This window comes from Arachis hypogaea, chromosome 12, assembly GCF_003086295.3.
Source record: "Arachis hypogaea cultivar Tifrunner chromosome 12, arahy.Tifrunner.gnm2.J5K5, whole genome shotgun sequence".
NCBI lineage: Eukaryota > Viridiplantae > Streptophyta > Magnoliopsida > Fabales > Fabaceae > Arachis > Arachis hypogaea.
In genome coordinates, this window is record NC_092047.1 from 35,329,376 (window position 1) to 35,351,888 (window position 22,513).

Below are 22,513 nucleotides of genomic sequence, written 5' to 3' on the forward strand. Positions count from 1 at the left end.
TCTTCACCTACTTATTCACATTAATTGCATGGTTTTACTTTCCCTTCCTTATTATGTCATATTATGAAAAACATGTTTCCTAAGCTTTAAAATTAATTAATTTAATTACCTTTATTTCCATTCGATGCCGTGATTAGTGTGTTGAGTAGTTTCAGATTTTCTAAGGCAGAATGACTTAAAGGATGGAAAAGGAAACATACAAAAATGGAAGGAGAAAGCAAAACGGAGCTTTAAGGAAACTGGTATCCACGCGATCGCATGGACGACGCGATCGCGTGCCAAGCACGAATCAGCAGCGACGCGGCCGCATGACTGACGCAACCGTGCGCCTTAAGCAGAACGCATATGACGCGGTCGCATGACTGACGCGACCGCGTGGCAAGGAAAAGCTCCGAATGACGCGACCGCGTGACCCACGCGGACGCGTGACAGAGGCCACGCACCAGAAATCACAAAATACGCCCCCAACGAATTCTGAAGCCCTTTTTGACCCAGATCCAAGTACAGACAGCATAGACCAGAGGTTATAAAGTGTGGGAATGCTTCCATTCAAAGAGAGCTCGCATATTTTTACCTTTCAATGATTTATATTTAGTTGAGAGGGAGATCTTCTCTCTCTCTCTCTCTTTTAGGATTTAGGATTTCTTCTTGTTTTAAGAGTAACTCTGGATCCCAGGTTTAATGTTCTTTTAGTATTACTTCTATTTATTTATTCCAACATTTGAATTGATTATTATAATTTGATTTATGAATTCTCTCATGTTACAGACTGTTATTTGAATTAATGATAATTGAGGTATTTTCAGTTTATGATTGTTCTCTTTGATTTAAGTTACCATTGCTTCCCATCTAAGGACCTCTTTATCATTCCAGCAATTTTACTTTTTCCCCTTTTGGTTCTGGTTAAGAATTTAGTAACTCAACAGTTATTAAACTCAACATAATTGATAATTGTGATCTTGCTAATTGAGTTGAACTTAAATAATCCCAACCTTTTCTGAGGAAATAATTAGGATTCAAAAGTCAATTTAATTAGTCCCTTGACTTTCCTTTGCCCTGGTGAAGGTTGACCAAGTGGAGTTTAGATTCAACTTTCATTATTGTTGAGAGAGATAACTAAGTTGGACCTCTAATTTCTCTACCTTGCTAAAAGTTGCTTTACAGTTATTATTTATTCTTAATTGCCATTTAATTCAATCGTCATTTAAATTACTTGCTTCTCACCTTCTAAACCCCGATAACAACCTTTATAGCCAATAATAAGAACATACTTCCTCGCAGTTCCTTGAGAAGACGACCCAAGGTTTGAATACTCGGTTAACAATTTTTAAAGGGGTTTGTTACTTGTGACACCCAACACGTTTGTACGAAGGGATTTTTGCCGGTTTAGAAACTATATCTACAACGCAACCGTTTCTATGAATTTCTTTACTGGTAGAAAACCCGACGTCACTAACTTAAGCATGAGTTTTTTGCAGGTACCACCTCCCACCTCCTCACGAGGAACTCGGATGACAGCACCTCGACACGAGAACAGGTCGGACGCTACCCCACAAGGTGTCTGGACCTTACGTTCAGACCCAAATCGATGTTTCAGGTAACCCTTGGAATAGTCCACAACTTTATTTTGCATACAAAATAATTCCTAAGGTTTAAAACCAAGTTTCAAAATCGTCATTTTACTAAAATATTAAAATGTTGGACTAAATTACCCATAACAAACAAAATTATAAAATAAAAAAATAAGAGAAAGAGAGTATTTCTGCTCCTGTTAAGGGGAAAGGGAATAAGAAGAAGAAGGGGGAAGAGAAGAGAAACAAGAAGCTGTCCACGATTTATCTCTGCCTCCTTTTCGGTCGCTGCCTCCGTACGATTTTGGTCCCTAAGGTAAGGACAATTTTAAAACCAAGTTAAATCTTAGGGAAGATTTAATATGCAAAAAAATGTTGCGAACGAAAAAATGTTCGGCCTATATTTTAGAGACCAAAATCGTACTCTACGAAATGCTAGTTTTTTTACCGATGAAACTTTTTTGTAAAAATAATTCCTTAATTCTATGAATCATTTTTCCCTAATTCATAATATCTCAATCAAATCCACGTACTTTCAAAAGATTTATAATTCTGTAATATTAATATAGGTAAAAATATTATTATACTTTATAAATTATTTTTTTCTATTTGTTAATTAACTTATATGTTCTACTATTTATTTATTTTTGTTGAATTATTCCGTGTTTCAAAAGAAATTACTACAGCCATTATATTTTTTATATTAAAGATATTAATATTTCAAGATTGAAAAGTACTTCAAATAAAAATTGTTCAACATTTACAATATCTTTTATTTTTAAAATTGTGTTCTATATTTTATTTAATATTTTAGACTTTAATATTTATTATATGATATAGTTAATATTAAATATATTCTATCTTAATTTATACTGAAATTTTTATTAACTGAATAATTTTCGTAGGACCTATCATGTATAATAATCTCACCACATTAATTAAAAGTTGATTAAACTCCAAATTACAAAATCCATTTTCCAGGATTATCGGATGATTGGATGAGATGTGGAATAGGGCTATAGGCCGTCGGCATTATCAAAAATATATTCCTCTTTCTCATCTTTGTCTCATTCAGCAGAACCACGGGCAGCACTCCGTCGCCGTCGCCGTTTCCGCGAGTCTCCGGGTAATTTTCATTTCATTTTATTTGCTTTAATTAGGGAAAAAAGCTGTCTATTGAAAATAAGTTCCTGATTCCTGTGTTGATTTTGGTCTCTTTTTAAGCCAGCATTGCAAGTGATCCAACTGCAAATGGTTGATATACGACAATAGTACAAACCCTAGAGGCATTTCTTCATAAACAATAGTGTAAACAAGATGTGTAACTACTGTCAAGATTAGATAATGACAAAGTAGGAAGGTTTATTTGACAGAATGAAATATCAAAGAATTGGAACTATGCCTCGTTCAAATTTTGAAATTGGCCAGGCAAGTAAAGGTAATTCACTGGATGAATAAGAAGCACGATTAACAGAAAATACATGAAAACACCAAATAGTAGTAAGGCAAACACCCTAGCTAAATGCATGATTTTTATCTTATATAGTTGAACATTAAATGCTTTCTAGTATTACTGTTTACTAGTGTATTGCAATAACTGAGTGAGCTGTGTCCAATTTTCCTCATGAAGTGATAGAAGAACTGCTAGTGATCATATAAACAGTTTCTGTCTAGCTAGCTAGTTTACACGATTGATTAGTTGCAAGGAATCATCATGTCTTTGTATATATGCAGTGGCCGAGATACTTGTTCAATTATAGTGGAGAAAAGTGTGTGTGTGTGTGTGTGTGTGTATAGCAATTTAGACACCAAAATCAATTACAGACTGAGAATAGACTTTGCCTAACCGACCAAGATCTAAACATATGCATGCTGTTCTGGCTGCGTATTCTTTGCTATCATGTATGAAAAATAATAATTTCTTGTATATTAAAGATTTCAAAAAAGAAAAAAAAAGAACCATAGTGTACATGGAAACTGAAGAAACAATTCTTCTTCATCTTCCATTAGTTAATACTCCATTCTTCCTAATATCAGAATGTATTATGCTGTTATTTCTTTATTTTTGGGGCCATTCTTGTCAAGATTGTCTTTGTAAGTAATTTGAAGGCCTTCTTTCTTTGCGTTTTGTTTCTTTTCAGTATGTTAACATTGCGTATTCAATTTGTTGATTTGTGACAGGTCATAATCTGAAAAAATGCTCTAAACACTACAAAAAGAAAAAGAAAAAACAAACAGAAAAAGAAAAAGTATGGCTGCTACTCTCCTGACACCAAACACGGCTTTACAACTTCCCCATTCCAAACCCCAAAGTCCGACAACAAACTTTTGCAGCCTCAAACCACCCAAACACATAATAAAACCTGTAAACACTCAACACAACTACCACTCCTCTCTCTGCCTCTGCCAAACTGTTGACGCACTCACGGATGAGCACTCCAAAGGCCTCCACGTGGCATCCCGCATCTACGAAGACCTCCTCCAGTGTTCCATCGACCAGCGAGCTCTTCATCTTGGCCTTCAACTTCACGCTCAAGTGATTAAAAACAGTTATTATTACACTGATGGGTGGAAAGACTACATTGAGACGAAGCTGGTGATTCTCTACACAAAATGCGGTTCCGTCGAGGCAGCCAACGGTGTCTTTCATAGGATGCAGAAACAGAACATCTTTTCTTGGACTGCAATCATTGGGATGCACTCTCGAAATGGTAGTTGCGAGGAGGCTCTGCACTGTTATGTTCAGATGCTAGAAAGTGGGTTCCTCCCAGATAACTTTGTTGTCCCGAATGCATTGAAGGCTTGCAGTGTTCTTGGCTGGGTCAGGTTTGGGAGGGGTGTTCATGGGCTTGCTGCAAAGATGATGGGTTTTGATGGGTGTGCCTTTGTTGCGAGTAGCCTAGTTGACATGTATGGGAAATGCAGGGTTTTAGAGGATGCACAAAAGGTGTTTGATTCTATGCTTGAGAAGAATGTTATTGCTTGGAACTCAATGGTTGCGGTTTATATGCAGAATGGGATGAACCGCGAAGCAATTGGACTATTTCAGAAGATGATGTTGGACGGTGTTGAACCAACCCTGGTTTCTTTGGTGGGTTTCCTTTCGGCCTGTGCCAATTTGGAGGCCGTCGAGGAAGGAAGACAAGGACATGCACTTGCTATTTTAGGAGGATTCGAGTTAGAGAGCATTTTGGGTAGCACTGTGGTGAACTTCTATTTTAAGGTGGGTTTGGTTGAGGAGGCTGAGCTTGTGTTTAGACGAATGGTTGTAAAAGATGTGGTCACATGGAATTTGATTATATCTAGTTATGTAAGATGTGGGGAGGTTGAGAAGGCAATTGAGATGTGCCATATGATGACAGAAGAAAATTTGAGGTTTGATTGTAAGACGCTCTCATCTTTATTGCACATTGCTGCGGATACAAGAGATGTAGGACTTGGTATGGAGGCACACGGGCATTGCATTAAGTGTAGCTTCGATTTTGATGTGGTTATTACAAGCGGCATCATGGACATGTATGCAAAATGTGGGAGAATTGATTATGCAAGACGAGTTTTCGGTGTTGCCAGAGAAAAGGATATTGTGGTGTGGAATACAATGTTGGCAGCGTATGCAGAGTTAGGTCTGAGTGATGAGGCTTCTAACTTGTTCTTTCAAATGCAGAAGGAGAACACCCTACCAAATGTGGTTTCATGGAATTCTGTGATCTTCAGTTTCTTCCAAAGTGGTGAAGTTGTTGAGGCACAAAATATGTTATCAGAAATGGACTACTCAGGTGTTAAGCCTAACATGATCACCTGGACAACTGTTATATCTGGTTTCGCTAAGAATGGTTGTGGTTATGAAGCTTTTCAGGCTTTCCGGAAAATGCAGGAAGCAGGAATGAAACCTAATAGCATAAGCATAACTTCTGCACTCTTAGCATGCAAAAGTATGGCATTACTAAAATATGGAAAGGCAATACATGGGTATGTAATGAGGAGTGGCATGTTTCTCTCTCTTCATGTCACAACCTCTATAATAGACATGTATGCAAAATGTGGAAATTTGGAATATGCAGTATGTGTTTTCACTCTGTGTTCCAGAAAACAAATTGCTGTCTACAATGCAATGATATCTGCCTATGCATCACATGGTCAAGCTACGGAAGCACTTACTCTTTTTAAACAATTGGAGAAAGAATGTATGGTACCAGATCACATAACTCTTACAAGTGTATTATCAGCATGCAGCCATGCAGGATTGGTGAATGAAGCTTTAGGTGTTTTCAAATATATGGTCTCTGGACTTCATATGCAGCCAAATGAGGAACATTTTGGCTGCTTAATTAAACTGCTTGCTGATGACGGCCAATGGGATGAAGCTTTTAGGGTTATTTTAACAATGGCAACCTATCCAGATGCACATATGTTAGGATCTTTGCTTACAGCTTGTGGACAACACCAGGAGACCGAACTTGCAGCTCGTATAGCAAAGTGGTTACTGAATTTGGAGCCGGAAAACGCAGGTAATTATGTGGCTCTTTCAAATGTCTATGCAGCTGAAGCAAGATGGGATAAAGTATCGATTGTAAGGCGCCTAATGAAAGAGAAGGGCCTAAGAAAAATTCCTGGATGTAGCTGGATTGAAGTTGGACAAGAACTTCATGTGTTTATTGCTGGTGATAGATCGCACCCTGAAAATGATGAAATTTATATCCTATTGAATTTGCTGGGATTGGAAATTCAATCTACAAAGTATGGCCCTTATAATACTGAGGCAACATCCTCCACTTGACCACATTGGATATTTAAAGTGACTATCATATTACAAAATTCATTTGGAAGAAAGAAACTTGTGCTAAATGTTATCGGATGGTACCAAAGAACCTAGAACAAAGAGGTAGCCTCGTGATAGTCATCTGCTTTTGCTGTCACCGTTGCCGCCTGTGTCTCTCCGATTCACCGCTTCTCCTCTCGTCACTTCCTGCATTGTCTTGTCTCTCCTGTTGCTGTCGCTCTGCTGTTCTGCTTCTTCTCAGGTATTGTCTTGTTTCCCAAATCAATGTCCTGTTTTACGGTTGGTTTGAATATATTTTGGTTTGTGGAACTTTTGCTCGTTGCCCCATTTGTGTCTTACTTTTTAGTGATCTTGCTGTTATGGTTGCTCTTTGTTTATGGCTTGGAGTATATACTTTGTCGAACCTTGCTTGAGTGGTGATAATTTAGGATATTCTTGCTTTGAAGTTTTGGTATATTATTGTAATAGGTATTGAGTGAATTGACTATATTAGAAAAATATTGTTTTGCATCTTGCATGGAAGTTGCTTCACGGTTGGGAAGGAAGTCATTGACCTTTCAAAATAATGGCAATGAATCAATTGTTAGCTATAATCTACCTCGGGATTTTCTTTGACATGGTTTATGGGGGTTAATAATACTTTTCCTGCCCAAAAGGCTTCAATTGTGAAAGTTAACTTCGTCATTTGTATTTGTGTTCCATAGAGGCCTAGTTTGTGGTGCATTGGCATTTTTAATGTATCAACTTTTTGAATGCCCATATTCTTCTTTCTTTCTTTCTTTCTTTTTCATGATCATAATATTAATATTTTCATCAAATCCACATATAAGCATTTCACTTGTACCATGCATATTCATTAATTAGACATTTTGTTAGCAATTCGTCAACCTGCATAGGTGCCATCATTTTCTTAAGCCGTAAACTTGGAGAACAAAATATCATTTTAGATAAAGTCAAAAAGCATATCGGAGCACTTCTAACATGATTAAGATAAAGATATGGTAATCAAACTTTTGCTTTATGTTGAAATGATTACAATCACCAATGTATAATTCGATGTAGCTGATGTATCCTCATTGACTATGATGGCAATAATGGATGCTGCTGCTTCTGTTATATCTTAAAAATTTAGTGATGCATCAAAATCAATACATTTGCTTTGATTCAAAGAATGGGTCCCAAACAATGGAAGAATTGAACTGGTGCCTGTCTGCTGGCTTAGCATATATTAGTTTGATTTGGACGGGGGTGTATATGTTTTCCATAGTTGTAGGCATCATATGTTTTAGAAGTTTTGCTATTTTAAATTCATCACATCACTCGACTTAATAGTTTAAATTGATTAAGAACAATATAATGAGGGACAGAATGCTCTTAAGACTTATTGTTTTCTCTTTTCCGGATTTTATTTTTGGTACACATGGACATGGACTGCTCTTTTTTGACGAACCTAGTACATTGCAATGCAAATTAAAGGCAGTATATGTATTTAGCAGCAGCTTCTAGGTAATACATACAAAATAAGATGACTATAATAACTATATTATATATTGATTATTTATTTATCTTATAGTAATTATCCTCATGCCATAATGTTTTGCTTTGATTCTCCCTTTGCTTTTGATTTTGATGTTGTACCTAATAAGACATCGGTTCTTCACTATTTTGACAGCATGATCCCAAACAGAAGATGAGAGTTGTTTCCTGCTTGATAACTAGATAGTAGAATTATTTGTTGTGTTCTGAATTCTGAATTATTATGTTCAGGTTAATCCACACATTGAACCAATGGTGAAATTGTTAAAGAGACAATACTTTGTAATAGTTGAGATGGTGGGTATGGCTAGGAGTGGCTTTGTTAGTACGATAAAGATAAAATGATTGTGGTGGAGTAACAAATTTCCAATGAATGGTAGAGTGTAAATTCTCAACTTTTCGTAAGTACAAGTTTATATGTCTTAGCTTTTTAATATTTATTGCTTACTTATTTTCCTTTTAATTTCAGTCCCATCCTAATGATAATGGCCTCTGCAACAAACTCTTTCCACATTTTGGAGAGTTGAGAGTAGCATTCGGTAGAGATAGCTCTAGCAGTTGCTACTATGGAGGCTAAGCGCAAAGCAGACTTGACTGACTTGCTACTTGGATGCTAAGCGCAAAGCAAACTTGACCGACTTGCAAGTGAATGGAAACATCCATGCAAATTTGGATGAAATTGAAACTGAATATGAAGCTGATTCTCAAGTACGTATGCAATTTATTTAAATGTGTTTGGTTATTTATGCTAATATTGATTTCATTTTATGGTTTTATGATTCTCCTAGTACTATATGCTCCTTGTTCTATATGATTCTCAAGTCCATAGTAGTGCATATACTAAGATTATAATTAAATTGATAACATATCTAAATGATTGGTTTAGCAGAATTTACGCGAAGATAAATAATCTAGATCATAGATTAGGATGTGATGGGTCTTAAGTATTGTCTTACATCTTACATATTATATAGGCATAAACAAGAATTTAAACTAACAAAGCTTTACATACAAGAAACTTAAATTGCAAGAAATTAGATCAAGACAACTAAAGATAATTAAAGCAAGAATCGAGTAAATGAGATTTGGGTTTTCAAATATAAGTTGCAAAAGAACTCTTGGCTAAGGTATGGGGATCAGGATCACAATCCTTGTCTAATAACTATATAATGACAATTGTGAGGAATCAATCTCATTAAGTCTACTTCTATAATTCAAGTAAGTCAAATAGTTATAGGCAATATCATCCCATAAGTCCTAGTTTACCTACCAATTAGTTTAGTAGAAAACTAGCGTCAATGGAATCGAATTGACTAAAATAGACTCTCAAATCATCAATTCAATTAGACCTAATGACTCAAGGTCACTTAATCCCTTTAACCTAGAACAAGAGTATAGAAAACTACTCCATAACCAGAGAAAACATTTTGTCAAACACTTGGTGTGCAATAGTTAAAGACATGACTAAATTGCAAAATTAAATGGAAATTAAAGCTACTCACTAACAATTATCAACAATGGCAACTCAAATAAAGCTTATGAAACATAAAGTCATCAATGCATTAATGGAAATTCAAGGTTAACAAAATCCGCAAATATTCAAACTAGGATTGTAAGCAACAATAAGAAAAGAAAAAAACCTAAACGGCCCCTGACAATTACCTCGAAAGACAACGATCCCTTAACAAAAAATACCCTTCTCGGCCTCTGATCTTTATTTTTATGGGATTGATTAACCGCTATGTCAATGTTTTTTTTTTTGGCACAGGGACTAATCAGTTCCATAAAAGTAAAGATCAGGAGCCGGGAAGGGTATTTTTTTTGTTTGGGGGCCTCGTAGTTTTTTCGAAGTAATTGTTAGGGGTCGGGTTGGGTATTCACTCATAAGAAAATATTAACAAGCGACTATCTAATTGCAAGAATAACAACTATTAATTTAAGAAAAAAACTGAAAGTAAACAAGATCCAAGTCGAATTGCACTAACAGAAATATGAAGAACCGACGAAAAACCTAGAGAGAAGATAGAGTTTTTCTCTCTCTAGAAAACAAGAACAAAAAAACTAGCTAATTACTATCTAATTGGGTGTGTTGTGTCTTCGGTTGCTTTTCGGTTGACCCGTATCCATTCTCCTCAATTGGCTTCAGATTGGGCTTGAAAATGGGTCCAAAACCCTCAGAAATCGCGAGTCACATGTTCTCTTTAATGAGGCACGTTTTGATTGACTTGCGTACGCGACCAGATGCTCGCGTACGCGAGCTTACAAAAACACATGGTTGCATACGCGGCCACACACTCGCGTACGCAGGACCAGCAAAACCTCAAGCTCGCAATTTCTTCATGATTCCTCACTCTAGCATGCTATCCTCTTCACTTTTCCATGCCATCTTACTCTATATAACGAAAACACTTGAGCACACATGTCAAGGCACCAAATGGAATGAAATAGTGAAATGAATCAATCAATTTAAGCTTCAAATAGCATACTTTTATCATTCAATCACAAATAGGAGGAATTCTTAAAAACATGCAAAATTCAGTGAATAAATGCGAGATAAGTTGATAAAACCACTCAATTCAATACAAGATAAACCACAAAATTATGGTTTATTAACCTCTCCACACTTAAACCAGACATGCCCTCATGCTTAAAATCAAAGAAAAGACAAGAACTGGAAATCAATATTTACTCATTGCAACCATCTAAATGCAACCTATTTCAATACATGCACTATTCTACCTAATGCTATCTAATCAACTATATGCAATTGCTTAATCAAAATAACTCAATTTTCAAGGAAGCACACCTGAACATAAGGCTAAAGAAAATAGCAAAACAACTAATTCAAATCCAAGAATTGATTCAAGTTATCGCAAAGAAATCACAACTTGCAAGAAGGAAATAGTAATAGGTGGAAGCATAAAATCGAGCAATCTAACCCCTCAACGGATGTGTATACTTTCTAGTCGCTCAAGTGTATAGGGTCGATTTACTCAATTCTCCTCTAATCATGCTTTCTAAAATTTGTTTTTCATCTAACAATCAACACTTATTTCATGTATGTATACAAATATCATGAGGTCTTTCTAAAGGTTGTAAAGGATGCATATGGTAAAGTGAGCTAAAATTTGAATCTTTGATTAACTTAAGATCTCACAAAACACAAAACACATATAGCAACGTGTACAATTCTAAAACAAACCCACCCCTTCATCAATTCACCCTTTTACACAATCATGCATTCTTTGCAATTTAAACTACATATGCCTTGTTCTTACTAATTTTTATTGGGGTGTTTGTCCTCTTTTTATTATTTTCTCTTTCTTTTCTTTCCCCTTTTTTTTTTCCAAATTGTAATATGTATATACAAAAAGCTAACCGGGTAAGTAAGTTAATTGAAACGAGAGCCTCAATCATTTAAATGCATCTATACATAGAACAATGGATATAAAGAATTGAACAAATCAAATATTACAATCATAGAAGGAGAAACACACAAGAATGGAATTAGTGATTGATATGATGCAACCACATACATTAAGACTAAAAAATTCACATGTTAGTGTGTTCTAGCTCATCAAATATGTTCCATAATATTTCAAGCAAGTTCTAATAAAAATTTTAACTCAAATCAAATTTTGGATTGTTATAAAAAAATTGGATTCTTTTTTTCAAATTGTAAAATATATATACAAAATACTAAATAATGAAAACTTTTGGTATACTAGCTGAAAATATCCTTATTTGATTAAGCTTATTATTATATGTCTATGCAATTGTGGTTGGATGCAAGTTTTCAATAATCCTAAATCAATTTCCTAGTTTTCAAACAAACCACTTCATCATATAACTAGGAAATCAACTAGGTGCAATCAACTCATTTTCTCATCACAATCCACAATTAAAACCAAAAGCATATATACAAAAGTCAAGGTTAAAGTGCGATAAATAAAAAACTAACAAAGTATCAAACGGAAGCATAAACGAACAGAATGTAAAACTGAGATGTTTAAAATGGAAATTCATCACCCAAAGGAAGCGTCGACAATGGTCGGACGACCGACCTCCCCACACTTCAGAATTAGCACCGTCCTCGGTGCTCAGAAAGAAGCTCATGGAGGTGGGGAAACGGGATGGTAAATGGTCCTGCTAGGCTGGCGGAGATCTCTCGACGCCATCAGCCCGAGCCTCATCCTCGTCCTCGGACTGCTCCTCTGGGGTATCCAGCTCCTCTATCATCGGATCCCAATCCCGGGTTTGCAGTTTAATATTCTCATAGCGCCTGTTGATCCGGCGCTCCATACGCTTCAGCTGCTCCAGAATCTACACTCCTATGTCATTGGATATGGAAGGCTGTGGTGCTGCTGGTGCTGATGTGGATGGCTGGTCTGTTGCTGATAGGGTGCCACGCTTTCGCTTCCGACTCCCAAGTTCTTCTTTAAGCCAGTTCCCGTAAGGAATGAACTTCTCCTTACTAGGAACTCCAGGGGTGAAGTCGTTGTCAGCCCAGACAACTCCGGCCTTTGTGGCCATCTCAGTGACAAGACATGGGAAGGCTGCCTTCTTCCTTGTGACGGTGTGCACCTTCCACATGTAGGGGTGTGCAAAAAAACTGGTTTGACTGAACTGAACTGAAACTGAATTGAAACTGTTTTAAATAAACCAGTTTTTTTAAATAAAAAACTGAATTGAAACCATAGTTTTTTATAAAAACCAGTTTATTAAAAACCAGTTTTTATGGTTCAATTTAGTTTTAAACCCAATCAAAACTGGTTTATTCACATCAATAACTTCAATCTTCCAAACTCAAAAATTTGAAAAATGTGAAAAACGCAAAAACCCTAATCGCCGTTTCAACATCCTCTCTCGTCTCTCCTCTTCTGCCGCCGCAATCAACCCACCGCTGCCGCCGTCAGAGTCGCCGTCATCGAACTAGTTGCCGCCGTCGCTCACTGTCGTCACTCGTCAACTTCTACAACTTCAAGTTCTAACACAGTATCGTCTCTCCCTTGCTGGTTGCTGCCGTCGCTACCATTCCTCTCTCGTCTCTCCCTTGCTGCCGCCGCTACCAACCCACCACCATCATCACCGTCGCTACCAACCCCTGCTGCTGCCATCTAACACAGTAGGTAATTTCTTTTCTCTTATGTTTTACTATGATTGGAAGCAGGGGAGACAATACTTTTTTACATAGTCAATTAGTAAGCCATTTTTACAGTTACCTATTTCTATTTTAATTTAATTATTGCAGCTTTTTTGTTTTTTTGGATTCTGGCATTTTGATTTTATTTTGGTATGTTTAGGTTCATGGCATTTTAGTATTTTATGATATATATTTATCTCCATTGATTCAAGAATTTTGTGTTTGGGAGTTGGAGGAAACGGAAGCAAAATGGATGGCTTTTAGTAAAAGATTATAGTAAGATTTTGAGCTTGTTCACCAAAACCTAACTCACAAAAGACCAATTTGACAATCTTTCAATTTTGATTTCCCTGCAGCTTAGTTTCAGTTGCTCTAAGTTTTAACGTTATTGTTTGTTTGGCTTGTTCTTATTCTGTCATAGATTATGAGCAATTTTAACAAAATTCTGTATATAGATATAACTTTTAAGTTTTAAGTATTTGGCGTACTTCCATGGACCATGGCAGATCATTAACTTCAAGAAGAAACATAACTCACCTATGAGAATTACATAACAAAACAATGAAAGAGAATACCAAGCGAAGTCAAACAATTATCTGTTAATTATGTTTCTCTTGAAGTTAAAAGCAAATAAACTTTAATAATCCTTTTATGACTGAAAATAGTTAAATGGATAGATTATTTTTTATACGAAGAATATTTGTTTCACCGTTTCTATATTATTTTCAGATAGCAAATAAGGGCCCCACTGGAATTGTTCTTCCAATATTACTTACAATTGAAGTTTCCATCATAGAGGGGATATAAATTTTTGTAACGTTAGCAAATGTTTCAAGAGAATTTAAGCATCAATCAGGAGAACCAACAGCACATTTTCATCTAATGTCCGAGTTCCTGTGTCAAAAACAAGATTATTGTGAAATTCACATAGTATCTAGTTTACCAAAGGATGCAACTACAAAACAAACTAATGCAAAGTAAGTTTAGATTTAATTTGGTTCTACTTACCACCATATAGGCCTGCTGCGTTATGAGGACGCATCGATACTGCTTTCCACACGTTGCTTCTTTGGCCGGTTTCTTGTACTAGTTAAATGTCAAGATACAATAAGAGACTTGCATATAAACAAAACTGTTATTAAAATCAAGACTAGGTATAGAATTGAGCAGGTAACTAATTGCATACCTCGTATTCTTGGTGCAAGGATCCAGGCTCCTTCAAGCCCTGCAATATAACAATAGGAATCACCATGCCTCTACCCACTCAAAAGAATCTTAAGTTGTTATATGAGTGCTGAGATAGCTGAACCTAGGAAATTGGTTGCACCTTAGATGGCAGTTTTGCAGGTTTTTTCACTTCAGAAACCAGGGACAGCTGCGAATCAGGCTCAAATATTAGCTAAATATATATCAATGAAAGTATGGATGAAAATAATCCTTTTTATTTTGTTCAATAATGGTTGTTTATTTTGTTATATATGCTACAATGGGAAGGAACCTTTGTTATGCTGCTTGTGCTATATGCTAGTTCAATGCAAATGAAATAAAATTTATGTGGCATACATGGTACCATAGAATGTAGATGCAGTAGAATTCAGACCCATCATCACCCATGTTAGTTTATTTTTTAGACTTATATAAATGTATATAAATGAATTGGTGATTGATAGAGACGGTTTTAGACTTATATACTTGTTAATCTGAGTTCTGAAGTAAGGGGAATATCTAATAATTGAGATATTGATTCAACGGAACATTAATTAGGCATAGGTTCAATTTGGATTCCTAAATACTGTAAAATATTTAAGTGTGTTGAACCACATTGGTTATTGACTTTGGATAATTATTCACTTTAATAGTGACCAATTTACACTTTAATTCATTCACTGCTAGTACTCTTACATTTGCTTATTGTTGATGTTGTTGTAGACTAGATGAGGTGAAAGCTAAGAGAACTCTAGAATGCCCTTGCATTGTTGACTTGCAAACTGGTTCCTGCGGCTTTCAATTTTTGGAGGTGTTTCTCTGTTTTCTAAAGAGAGAACTGCTGAAGAAAAAGTAAGTTCCAAACTAGGTCTAAGTAACCCTGTTAGTGTTAGCATGTAATGATGTATTTATTACTTCATAGTTTGTGTCATTTTATTTATTTATTTTCCTTTTTAAAGTGTTGTTTAGTTGTTTGCATTGGTTGAGGATGTACAAGTTTAGGACTAATTGAAAAAGCTGAACAAGGTAATATACTTTTTTTTTCTTATTGCTTGTTTGTTACTAATTGTTAGTTTTCTATAATTAATGAGATTTTTTTGTATGTAGGGAAAAATTCTTCAACAAATGTTGGCATGCTTGTTTCTCTTAAAGATGATTAGACTATTGTAATGGGCCAAAATTGTGTTAGATTTGAATTAGTTTATTTTAACTTCATTTAGGTTAGTGGCATATTATATCATATTTTGAATGTTGTCATTGAACAAAAAATAAGACCATGCTTTAGTTTATTAGTATGTGAATATTTTATGATTCTACTTTTAATGTTTGGTTTCAAGGAAGAAGACAATTCAACCCAACCAATAAAGTATATAGCATTACTCTGTCTATAATTGTATGCAAGTCTTCAGGTCAATTTGCAATTTAGATGAGCACAATACTAAAAGTAGTGTTTTTTTTTTTGGCATTTATGAGGATAGATATTTCAAAAAGAAATTAAAACTTATATAAGTGTATTATTTGATGACTAATATTTACAACTACTTCTAGAGAGTCCACATCAGCAAGACATTGATGTTAAGATGCAGGAAATTTTAATTTTGTACCACACGTATGTATGAGTGTTTTAATTTTAAATTCTAAACTCAATAATCTATTTCAAGAGATAATTTATAAGGTATCAATACAACATGATCACTAAAAATAAATAAATTCTGCCAATTATTAACGATTTTGTTTTTGATTAATTAACGGTTTGCTCATTTGTAACTCAGTCATTTGCAATTGGCTGTTTTATATTCGTTGGTAATTTTATTGTGTATAATAATATGCATAAAGTAGTTTATAATTTTACAAATTTGACAATTTTTAGCGGGAAAGAAAGGAAGGAGGAAGAGAGAGAAAGGAAGGGGGGAGAAAGAGGGAGAGAGAGAGAAGGGAGAGAGAGTGGGAAAGGGGGGAGAGAGAGAGGAAGGGGAGAGAAAGAGGGGGAGAGAGATAGAGGGGAAGGGGAGAGAAAGAGGAGAGAGAGGAAGGGGGAGAGAGAGAAGAGGGAGAGAGAGAGAGAGAGAAGGGTAGGGGAGAGAGAGGATAGAGAGAGAGAGGGGAGAGAGAGAGAAGGGAGAGAAAAGGGGAGAGAGGAAGGAGAGAGAGAGTGGAAGGAGAGAGAGAAAGAGAGAGAAGAAGGGGAGAGAAGGAGAGAGGGTGTGAAAACTAGTTTTAACCTATAAATCAGTTTAAACTGATTTTTTTAAAAACCAGTTTTATTTTTATGAACTGGTTTAAACTGGTGCACTATTATAAACTAGTTTAAAACCAGTTTCTTATGTGACAAAACAGTTTGGTTCAGTTTCTAAACCATTTTAAATGGTTTAGTGTAATTTCAGTTCAATTTATAGAAAAAATTGAACCATGTACACCCCTACCACATGGACTGTCTAATAATCTTCGGGAGGAAGATAGGTTCTCCCTCCAAAATAGTCCACACCAAGATCGCCAAATCAGCAGATATGGTGGTCTTGTGAGAGCTTGGCATGACAAGGTTGATTAGGATTTGTTGTCAAATTCGAGCCTCACGGGTCAGTTGCTTGAGCAGGATACTAATGGGCTCCTTTTGATCATTGCTCAAGATCCATTCACTGTCCGGAATTGCTATCTTCAAGATCTTGCCCCAATCCAAGAGGTTTATCGCTTTGTTCTGAATTGCCTTGTCATAGCCACACCTGTTTCAGCTTCGGGAGAATCCGGAGTATCTCAGCTATTGTACTCTTAGTGACCGGAATTCGCTTTCTCCCCAAGAGCACAGTTTCAGGGTTGCGGAGTAGAAATTAGCATAGAACTCCACGACCTAGTTTTCATTAATATCCACCAAGTTCCTCTCCAAGAAATCCCACCCCCGACTCTTATGTTTTCATTAACCATTCGACGGAGGTCGGGTGGAAGCTTGTCTAGCTTGAGGATCGTTTCAAAGTGCAGTTTCTTTTGCTGGTTGAATAAGCGGAATTGTGTTTCACAATACTTATTTGCATATTTTGCCGGATCCCTCGCTCGAACTCCTTTGCCGGTTCTCATCCTGAAAAATAATCAACAATTCATAAGCAACAAAGCCAAGGCAAGACATAAACAGTAAACAACACAAAAGCAACAGGCAGAATTTCAGTATATAGCATCACATAACTCATGTAGTACAAGCAATCATACATAGACAATCAACAGTGAATCGGGAAATATGATGCTTTAACAAATGAGAATCAATAACAATTCAACAGTGATGCACATGCAACATACATTCGCACTTGAGAAGTTTGCATCAAAACAAGAACAATATGAAACTATATAAGACAATCACAACTCAAGAAAGCTTGATGCACATCGCTATGAATCTGAAATTGCTAAAACTTGGGTAAAGAATTGAAGTTACATGGTGGCCAACCATGTAATTCACATTGATGATTCACATTGATTTATAAGGCAGTGAAAGCAATTCGGAATAAACAAAAGAAGGGATACAAGCAACATAACAATTGACAAACACTATTCAGCAGCAAAAATAGTTATACACAATTGGGGGCAAATGAAGATAAGCACCAATTTAGTAACAATGCACCAATCTTGCTAATGAGCAGTACAAACAACTTTAACATGCTAAGGTTGTTCAAATCAGGTACCAAACCAAATAGCACAAAACTAAGCAACAATTTACAATGTGATGAACTCAATTGGTCAATCAGCAAAATAATCACAAAATCAGCATGAACGACATCAAGATAACTAATGACCAATCAGTCCATTGTCAAATTAAGCATAACAGCAACCAAATAGCAGCACTTAGCACCATGATGAATAAAATTGGTTAGCAGCAGAGTAACACCAAAATGGCAGTAGAATAACGATTGACACTCAGAGCAACATTAAATTGAACACGATAATAGCTAAACAACAATAATCAGCATCAAGATTAGCATGTAATTTCCCTAACAAACAGCACTAGAGCAGCAGCCATTAAACCAAACAATCTAAGCAATTCTAACTAACTAAACCTATCCTAACAACCTAGGATCAACTAAGCAGAAAATCAAACTAACTAAATAAGGTAAATTAAATGAAATTAAGTGAAATTGACAAAACTAAATGAAGTAAACTATGAACCTGAAATAGAGCAAGGGTAATCGAATGGAAAATGAAATGAAGGAAGAGGGTTGGGCGCTGCGGATTGGGAACGGAGAGCTGCGGCCAACAATGGTGGTCTGGGAATGGTGGCGGTGGAGTCGCTGACGGAAGTGTCACCGAGAGAAGGGATTGCAACAGTGAAGGTTGAGAGAAGAGGGAGAAGGGAAGAGAAATAGAGAAAGGGAGAAGAAAAGAGAAAGATAGAAAGGGAGAAGAGCCGGCGGTAATGGTGGTCGACGGTGGCGCAATGAATGGAGGGATTTGAAGAAGACGAAGAGAGGAGGAAGAAGAAGAGAGACATTGAGTGGGACGGTTAGGGGTTCGGGCTCGAACCTTCCCCACACTTTTAATTCAAATTATACTTTTCTCTTTTTTTTTTTTACACCTGCGTATGCGAACGAGCAAAAATCTCGCACGCGACGCAGCCAAAACTCACTTTTTGAGGTTCTACGTACGCAGGTAGTGCCTTCGTATGCGAACGGGTAAAAAAACAGAATTGCGTACGCTAGAAACAGGCCGCGTACGCAAAAACAGTCAGACTTAAAATTAAAAAAATGCTTAAACAAAGTCACTTATGACTAAGATATTTACATCATAAGTGCCTTTTTCTCCGGAAAACAACTAAAATCAACAAATTCAACTAAATACAAAAAATAAAATTGAAAGACCATATTATGGTGGAGTCTCTTACCAAGCACTTTTTTTTAACGTCCTTAAATTAGACAGTTATAAGTTTAATGTTTTTCTTCCGAGACATCCTCAAGGTGGAACACCTCTATCTCCTTGTTGAAGTTGGCAAGAGTGTGATAAGGCTTCCTTTTTTGACCATTTATCTTGAATGTTGTTCCATGGTGTGTGCCGGATCGTCGGTTAGGAAATCTCTCCTTAAAAAGAGAAGAAATAGGATTTAGCATTGCATGTATAGCCCCAACTGACAAGGTGACTTACAACCAAAGTTTAAATTAGAGATGTCACAATTTAAAACCAATATAATGCGGGAGTAGAATTCCGGGTCGTCTTCCCAAGGAACTAGTAACCAAAAGCGCACAATTTTTGGTTGCAAGATCAAGGGGATTCGCAATAATGAAATAACAATTAAAGGAATAAAAGAACAATCAAAATTGCAACTAATGAACCAATAAACAAATTTAAGAACTATCTATGTAATATGAACAAGTAATGGTGTGTAATGATTGGAGTGTATGGTTTAAAACATAAATGGAACCTTGACTCGGGATGAGCTAGGGAATCATTTCCTTGTCATAACCACAACTATGACAATCATGATGGATTAATCTCACTTAATTAATCCTTATTATCGAAGAGTAAGTGGTGCGCAGATGTTGTGATTACACTTTGATTATGTAAAATTCATCGCTCTTTCTTTCCCTGGTAATGGCGCCAAAAACATGATGCCAATATCATGGTTCACAACTTCGCACAACTAACCAGCAAGTGCACTGGGTCGTCCAAGTAATACCTTACGTGAGTAAGGGTCGAATCCCACGGAGATTGTTGGCTTGAAGCAAGCTATGGTCATCTTGTAAATCTCAGTTAGGCGGATATAAAATAGTTATGGAGTTTTCGAAATTAATTAATAAAATAGGAATAGAAATACTTATGTAAATCATTGGTGAGAATTTCAGATAAGCGAATAGAGATGCTTTCGTTCATCAGAACCTTTGCTTTCCTGCTATCTTCATCCAATCAGTCTTACTCCTTTCCATGGCTGGCTTTATGTAATGCATCACCATTGTCAATGGCTACTTTCGGTCTTCTCTCGGAAAAATGATCCAAATGCCCTGTCACGGCACGGCTAATCGTTTGGAGGCATCACCCTTGTCAATGGTTACATCCTATCCTCTCAGTGAAAATGGTCAACGCACCCTGTCACGACACGGCTATTCATCTGTCGGTTCTCGATCATGCTGGAATAGGATTTACTATCCTTTTGCGTCTGTCACTACGCCCAGCAATTGCGAGTTTGAAGCTCGTCACAGTCATTCAATCATTGAATCATACTCGGAATACCACAGACAAGGTTTAGACTTTCTGGATTCTCTTGAATGCCGCCATCATTCTAGCTTACACCACGAAGATTCCGATTAAGAGATCTAAGAGATACTCATCCAATCTAATGTAGAACGGAAGTGGTTGTCAGGAACGCGTTCATAGGGAATGATGATGATTGTCACGTTCATCACATTCAGATTGAAGTGCGAATGAATATCTTGGAAGCGAAAGATGAATTGAATAGAAAACAGTAGTACTTTGCATTAATCTTTGAGGAACAGCAGAGCTCCACACCTTAATCTATGGAGTGCAGAAACTCTACCGTTGAAATTACATAAGTGAAAGGTCCAGGCATGGCCGAATGGCCAGCCCCTCTGATCTAAGAACCAAGCGTCCAAAGATGATCAAAAGATTCAAAGATGGTTCAAAAGATGTCTAATACAATAGTGAAAGGTCCTATTTATAATAAACTAGCTACTAGGGTTTACAGAAGTAAGTAATTGATGCATAAATCCACTTCCGGGGCCCACTTGGTGTGTGCTTGGGCTGAGCTTGAATGTTGCACGTGTAGAGGTCCTTCTTGGAGTTGAACGCCAGCTTTTGTGCCAGTTTGGGCGTTGAACTCCACTTTGCAGCTTGTTTCTGGCGCTGGACGCCAGAATTGGGCAGAGAGCTGGCGTTGAACGCCAGTTTGCGTCCTCTAAACTTGGGCAAAGTATGGACTATTATACATTGCTGGAAAGCCCTGGATGTCTACTTTCCAACGCAATTGGAAGCACGCCATTTTGAGTTCTGTAGCTCTAGAAAATCCACTTTGAGTGCAGGGAGGTCAGAATCCAATAGCATCAGCAGTCCTTCTTCAACCTCTGAATCTGATTTTTGCTCAAGTCCCTCAATTTCAGCCAGAAAATACCTGAAATCACAGAAAAACACACAAACTCATAGTAAAGTCCAGAAATGTGAATTTAACATAAAAACTAATGAAAACATCCCTAAAAGTAACTAGATCCTACTAAAAACATACTAAAAACAATGTCAAAAAGCGTATAAATTATCCGCTCATCAGTAAGTCAAATGAGCATAGTTGTTCTTAGGGCCGGTTTGGGAAGTTTCAAAAGTAACTTTTTTGAACTTTTGACTTATGAAAAGTAGTATTAATGTCTGGTGCAATTTTCAAAACCAAATTGCAACTTTCTAAGAAACTATTTTGGAGCTTATAGAGAAGTTAAAAAAAAATGACTTCTCTCATAATATTATTACTTTTTATCACATTTCTATAAAATAAGTATTTTTAGAACTAAAAATTCAAATACAAAATAACTTATTTATAAGCTATTTTTAATATAGTCATTTATAGTTTAAGCTATTTTTTCCAAAAGAGCTTAATTAAGCTGTTTATCCAAACAGAACTTTAATCCATAAATCCTAACTAACTTACTAATTACCTTAGTAAAAAGCTAGCATTAGTGGAGACAAGAACAATTAACAATCCATGAATTATCACAAGTAGTTGTGTGCACGCACACTTCGAAATGGAGGATTGTAACGGGGTTAGTGTAAATATAGGATTAATATGGTCAAGTGGACTAGTAGATTGGTTACTTGAGCTATATCAAAGATCCAATCTACTAGTCCACTTGACCATATTAATCTTACCTTTTACCCTAACCCCGTTACAACCCTCCAAAGACCTTATAATATTTACATTCATGCATCAAGTATGTGTTGATTGTTAGATGACTATCAAATCCTAGAAAAACATGATTAAAGGAGATTTGAGTGATTAAGCTCTAAACACTGAGCGATTTAGAGTGTATACACATCCGGTGAGGGGTTCAATTGCTCAATTCTATGTTTCCATGTTTTATCTTGGTTTTCTTGCAAGTTGTGGAATTAATTTTTGAAAACTTCAAATCAAATCTTTGAACAATGATCATATTGCATTGATTCCTTTCCTTAGCCCTAAGGCTTGCTTTGGATTGATTGGAATTCCAATGTTTGTTTGCTAATTTCGGTAGAGACCTTAGTGTAGATATGAATAGGTAATATCTAGGATAGTTGTATGCATGTAGTTAATATATTAAATAAGTTGCTTGT

General features: G+C 36.3%; 3 long non-coding RNA genes and 1 pseudogene across 4 annotated transcripts; 2 read left to right on the top strand and 2 right to left on the bottom strand.

Annotated features, from left to right (window-relative positions):
- Positions 1–2,518: 2,518 nt before the first annotated feature.
- Positions 2,519–6,308, top strand: LOC112727298 (pentatricopeptide repeat-containing protein At5g55740, chloroplastic-like; annotated as a pseudogene).
- Positions 6,309–8,443: 2,135 nt separating this feature from the next.
- On the top strand, positions 8,444–15,622 carry LOC112727299 (uncharacterized). Of its 2 annotated transcripts, XR_011868468.1 has the most exons (4): positions 11,840–13,016; positions 14,960–15,088; positions 15,196–15,262; positions 15,344–15,622. It is a non-coding gene; the product is annotated as an uncharacterized lncRNA (long non-coding RNA). The 2 variants fall into 2 exon arrangements; XR_011868467.1 differs by lacking the exons at positions 11,840–13,016; positions 15,344–15,622 and adding an exon at positions 8,444–8,595 and having other exon boundaries at positions 15,206–15,278.
- On the bottom strand, positions 13,792–14,327 carry LOC112727301 (uncharacterized). Its single transcript, XR_003165684.3, has 3 exons — positions 14,217–14,327; positions 14,039–14,116; positions 13,792–13,924 (listed from the first exon to the last, which is right to left on the bottom strand). It is a non-coding gene; the product is annotated as an uncharacterized lncRNA (long non-coding RNA).
- An 829-nt stretch (positions 15,623–16,451) lies between the features above and the next one.
- Positions 16,452–18,887, bottom strand: LOC112727302 (uncharacterized). The gene is made up of 2 exons (XR_003165685.3): positions 18,383–18,887; positions 16,452–17,306 (listed from the first exon to the last, which is right to left on the bottom strand). It is a non-coding gene; the product is annotated as an uncharacterized lncRNA (long non-coding RNA).
- Positions 18,888–22,513: the final 3,626 nt, after the last annotated feature.